Genomic DNA, 6,148 nt, shown 5'->3' on the forward strand with positions numbered 1-6,148 from the left:
AAGGGTCCACAATGACAATTTGTTTGATCATAGTGATCTTATTTCCTCTCAATGACAATGATATTGGCTGATCGCTTTGGTCCACTTAATAAGTCTAGATGTCGATTAATCTTTACTGATATCAATATAAAAATCGATACCTAATCCATAGAGTCAGTTTTGAAGTCTTGTTTAAACAGTTTTATGGTCGATATTGTCTTGTAGGATTTCCGAAATGCTGTGAAAGGTCACTTGTGGGAAAATACGATGTCTGTGTCACAATTCACATTGAACGTTTTATGAAATTTAAATTGACTAATAACGTTACACACATGGCTGCAAAATGCGTATTTGCAGTGGTAATACATTGAACTAGAAACGACATGCATTTATGTTTAAGTTATAATATATGTCATTATTAATGTCCAGAATAATTGAAAAAATACTTCGCGAGTGGAAACAGTTATAAAGTTGTCTACTTAGTGTTCATAAAAAGACTAGGTCCTCTGAATGAAAGATCGGTTGCAGACAGTGTGGGCAAAAAAGCAAAATTTGTATGCTAATTTTGCCGTAGTGCAGGTCTTTATTATTAATTATGAAATATATTCTACTGAAAAGTTGATGGTTAGGGTTCAGTTTGCTTGTGTAAAACCGCGTGGTTCACATTCGAGCTCATGTGTTTATATTGTCCAGTTATTTAGAAACGCTCAATTTTGGTTATAATTTTGTCGATGAGAAACAACCTTTATGGCGGTATATTCGTCTCTGACGATTTTGCACCGGATTTTAAAGCGCTATTTTTTGAGTGATGTAGTGGCTACGCAAACATGAATCTAAATTTAGATGCTTGGTTGTTTCGTCTTCGTTTGTTTGTTTGTAACAAACACGCGTGTTTAGGTTTGTAGGTGGGTTTCAACCCGGTTCCGCTAAGTCGAAAGTGAGTCCGTGAAAGATTTTCGTGAGTCCGTCATCATGTCACGACATTTCACAAAAACGTTTTCATACCGGTTTCATCGTTTCCTCCAACAGTATTTACTATTTCCAACACTTAGGTCCAAAACAAATTCCTATAAACAAAGGAAATTCTAATACCCACAAGAAGGGTAACGACCAGTGCCCAATAGCCACGTGCTTATACACTAGCCCAGATCGACCACGATTCGTATTCTTCACGACTGATGAGTTCATATCGGCAAGAGCTTTTCACACACGCACTTAAAGTGATCTCTAATTCATTGCGACCATTTCACCGATAGCTTCGCGATAGATTAACTTTCAATACATTAGCATCCCTGTACTAACCTTTTTACACCAACCCTCCCCACCCCATAAGGCCAACGGCCTCAATTAATGCCTTGTGACGTCACAAGGCGGTATCAGTGACATCACACAGCAAGAAGTTTGTGCGAAAATAAACCAATCGCTTGTCCGATGCCTTGTCAAGTTGGTTTGTACAACACGACGTAAATAATCATGCTTGTTTCGTCACAGGGGGCATTATGACGACCTAAGACAATAGGCCTCACGCATGTTTTACACTGTTTGAGAGTCGTCCCTGCGACCCAAATTCCTTTGAGGCGCCTTTTTAAATATTGATTATTTTTCTCGGTCGGTTATTGTGTACCGAGAGCAGTAAATTAAAGTGCTTGTTTATAACTGTATTAAGACATTTACGTAATTACCAAGCAATCCAGCTGCTATGCTCGCATTAAACTAAGCTTTTGCACCCAACTAAAATCTCGGCAACTATAATAATAATAATGCAAAGTGTATTAAAGATTACGTATGTATTCCAACTTTGCATCTCCGATTTAATCCAGCAAAACTTCTTTTTTGAATAGAATCATTCTAGTATAGTATTAAAATAAAATTTCAGTTAAAGGAATATTAAACGTTTATTTTCAAATATTGCTTAATTTGTTTTACATCTTTCTACTTTTAAAACAATAATTTGTCACAACTATTGAGTAACCGATCGTCGCTTGATTTTCGTTTCGAAGGTTCAAGTTCATGGAATACATATTGAAACTTTTAAGTGCATTCGCGATTTTATCTTTCAAGTGTTTTGGAACAAAGATGCGTAACAAACGAAGAATTCTCGAACATGCGGTATTCTAAAACGCGGCAATAGGATTTGGTCGTTCAACGCAACATTTACTTAACGAATTGAGTTAATACGGATAGTGGAAGTGCAAACAAAATGGTCAAAGAACTGTTTTATAGCGAAACAAATGGTCGCTTTCTATGAGTAGCTCCCTGTGCTGCGGTTAATTCAAACATTTTTTTGACGTTTGTGGTTATTTTTGGCAATCTGTAGTGTTTTGCAACAATCTTGGTATTTGCAGTGTAACTATGCCAATGTCAAAATGTAGGCTTAAAAATAGAAATTAAATCAAAACGTAGGAGCTGCAAATGACTAGAAAATGTTATCAACACAAAACAATTAATGACATTTACGGTAAAACTACCTGTGAAGTGTGTTTAGTTCGTTTAAGGCTTGGCCGCAAATACCCAATCGTGTGTGAAGCCTTAGGGGAAAACAGACAGAAACCGCTTTGAAGCTTCCCAAGCTTTTGACGTGAAATAATGCGAAAATACGCCAAGGCATTGCCTTTAACCAAATAAGCAATTTTGTTGGGTTTGTCATGTAACAAAGTTATTTGTGTTGCAACAATCCTATTGGTTTCTTATGGTGGTTTCGTCAATTTTCAAACAAATTTGGGAAAATTGTTGTTTGAACGTAAACATTTGTGATGTAAAATCTGGGCCGGGGTGTTTACGTGACGTCAGATGCTTGTTGAACCCAAACTATGTAAATATTCAAACAATAAGGCTTTATTTCAAATTGTAAGTTAATGTTTTTCTTTATGACGAAAACAATAACATAATTCAAATCGACAATGGTTGATCGTTGTTGCAACGTGATAAGTTTCAAAAGCAAGTACTTGTAATTGTATTTATGTACGCATAACCATTTGAAAACGGTTTAACTATTGTCTTGCTGTAGAAGTTTGTACAAGTTGTACCCATTGTTACTCACTTGACTGCACAAAGCTCTATTCGAACTTACATTTGTTGCATAAAACCTGCTACCATACACTGTGCAAGTTTTTAGGGTTTTTTCCCGACAAGCCTGATTCCCTTGCTTCATTGCACCAAGTATGTGAAAAAACAGGAACAAGAAAGGCATGACTTGTTTGTCAGAAACCAGTTTGTCTGCGGATTCAACCAAAGTGATCAACCCGCAAAAAATACCTTCGTTGTTTTTTGAACCAAGCGTATCAACAGCGGGAATTCCCTACTAATTTTCGATGGACAGGATCAAAACGTTAAGACAATACATTGACCGTAAATCATTTATCTGTTTTAGATTAAAAAAAAACTTGTTCAAATCGCAATTGGCACAGGATTTTATGAATATAAATTAGTTTTTAAACATGGAACAACTTTATAAACAAAGTTTTAGGCATGATGTTACTTGTTATGTTAATGGTATTTTGACGAATGTTTCCTATTAGGTTAACTTTATGTAAACAAAATTTGTTTGAAGTATCTGATTGACGTGTTTTTTAATACGTTTTTTTGTGTAAAATTCTATAGTGAATATGTTTTTGAAAATGATTTGCTGTTGTCTTATGGCGACGTTGCACTCAATAAAATCGCACATAACGAGCAATACAACAATACAAATACGTGGCTGTCTTGTCCAACATATCTGCCCTTGCAATTAAAAGACGCGTCTCGCTCGCGAACCGGCCCCAACTCCTTCCCTTTTTCTTTTTTCTCTCTCTTGTCTCCTTTTCTCTACTTCGAGGCGCGGCGTTTTTTATTAATTGACTGCTAACATATATCGAATTGAAAAGAAGAACGCATAACAGCGCGATACGAGACGATGAGCAGATGTAAATGTGCAAGTGAAATCGTGGAGTCATAACGGCGGTACAGAACCCCCAGAATCAGTCTTGGGGTCGTGTACGAGAGTTTTTCGGCAGATTTTTTTTCTCGGTTATTTGGCGTCGCGGCTTTCTAGTTGATGTTTTGGTTTTGTGTGTGGGTGTCAAGAAAAGCATGAGCTGCTCTGTGGGTTCGGTGTTTTGGTTAAGGATGGAATTTCGTATTGAGCGCTTCTGTTTGATGTTTGCGTCTTAAATAGTGGCGCGTTCGACTTTAGCAATAATTGGTAGAAATTATCAAGCATATATATCTACATTAATATTAAGGTTATTCTTATTTTAAGTTGTTGGTAGCTTGGTCATTACTTAACGCAATGTTACAAGGTTTAACAGTTGCACTTTCTAATCTTTAACGTCTAATCGGTATATACTATAATACAAGTATTCAGTACAGCGACAGACATGCAATGTTGTTTACAACCTGAGGAATAATGACAATAGTGTATTTCAAATTAACGCTTTGTCTAGAATTGAAGAAGTCTTTGGTAAATTGCCTAACATTGGTTAAGACATAACAAGAAGTGGTCGATTGAATTGAATTAGCTGAAATTGTCTACAGCTGCCTCTTCACATATCTTCCAGCCATTGTTTTGCCCATTCTATCATCAGAACAGGCGATTTCCTTTGCCCACGATACGCACTGGGGCGAAAAGACTAAACCCTGCAAGCATATTCGCTCGTTTCAAGCCATGTTTAATTCAGGTCCAATGTTATCGAATTCTGTAACTCTAAGCAAGTTAGTTTGCAAATATACATCAAATCATGCAGTTTATTTTAGTTTAGGAATAGTGGATAAAATTGTGCATTGAAATACATTCATAACATTATCAATTTTAGTTTCAATTTGTCGATTGTTTATGTTCTAAATCTCACAATCGCCTACGAATAATGGTTATGACATCATAATCAATTCGAACCGTTTGTTTGTTTTGTGGCAGTGGGCCACTTAATGCATCCTGGCAAGGCTTGATGTAACTTGTATAGCTTTGTACGTGATGTGTCTTTGAATGATTGGTCCATTACTTTCAATAACACTGTAACTTTGTCGGTTCATGCCAGTTGCGGGATATGTAATCTATTTTTTAGTTGTTATGCAAGTCAATAGAAGTTTGTTTATAAAAATTGCAATGCTTTGTGTTACAAATTGTTTATTACGCGTTGTTGTACGTGTGTCTAAGGTTTAAAAAGACACTACAGGCACTACACAATGCAAATTCCTTTACTAATACAAACAGCGCCTTGTGTCTGTCGGCAAGCTATTTGATTACAATGAAAGTTGGTTTATATTACAAGTGCATTATATGTATTTGTAAATACATTTAACTGTCATTGTATGAAAATCAAGCAATATTTTTTAAACTGCGGTCAAAAACTTGAGAAAAATGACGGTCACTGTAATCCACTTTCGATCGCAACAAAACAAAATGGCTTCGCGGCGTCTCGCTTTGCACTCGAAGATCCGAAAGTCAACAGACAATGCAGGTCGAAGCCTTCGATCGGCATTGTGACGAAATAGAACCAAACCATTGCCAAAATAAAGTGCATTACCTATCATGCTTTGGAATAAAAAGACAATGGAAAGATTCGAAATGCAATTGTAACATGTTTTATGTTTAAAGTGTTTAACCACAATATTTTAACGTACGAATCAATACAGTAGTGTTTAAAGTGTTGATCAAAAGCCAATCTTACAGCTGGCATTTAAACAAATAGCTTTTAGCAGCGTGAAAACAACTTGGGGCGTGGCCAGTGTATTAAGATTTACAGCAGAGTTGAGATTAGGTGCAGTACTGATCTTATCTATGTTCGTCCACTGAATTATCGTAAATGCGCTCGTCCCGATTTCATCGACGCTGCCTGTCTGTCGTTTCGCATTTCAGATTCAGATTCTCCTTTTTTCGTCCCTCCAGTCGAAACTCGCATTGTCCATAGCTTGTTATTTGCCGTGATTGGGCAGTAGGAATAGGTGGGGAGTTTACTATTAGTATATTTATTTGTTTGATTACAGTGGAACCAGAATGCAATGTAAAGTATGCAACTTTAAAAATGGAAATGTCTTTGCATTAATACTTGCTGTTTTGTTGGAGGTTTGTTTGTATTCCGTTTCACACTTATGGTTTATTACTGACTAACAAAGGACATTTAAACGTAAATAAATGATAGATAGGTTCGTAAAGTTTTACAGTTGTTTAAAAATTCTTTTTAAACAAGCGTGA

Source organism: Phallusia mammillata, chromosome 1 (assembly GCF_965637545.1).
Source record: "Phallusia mammillata chromosome 1, kaPhaMamm4.hap1.1, whole genome shotgun sequence".
NCBI classification, from domain to species: Eukaryota; Metazoa; Chordata; class Ascidiacea; order Phlebobranchia; family Ascidiidae; genus Phallusia; species Phallusia mammillata.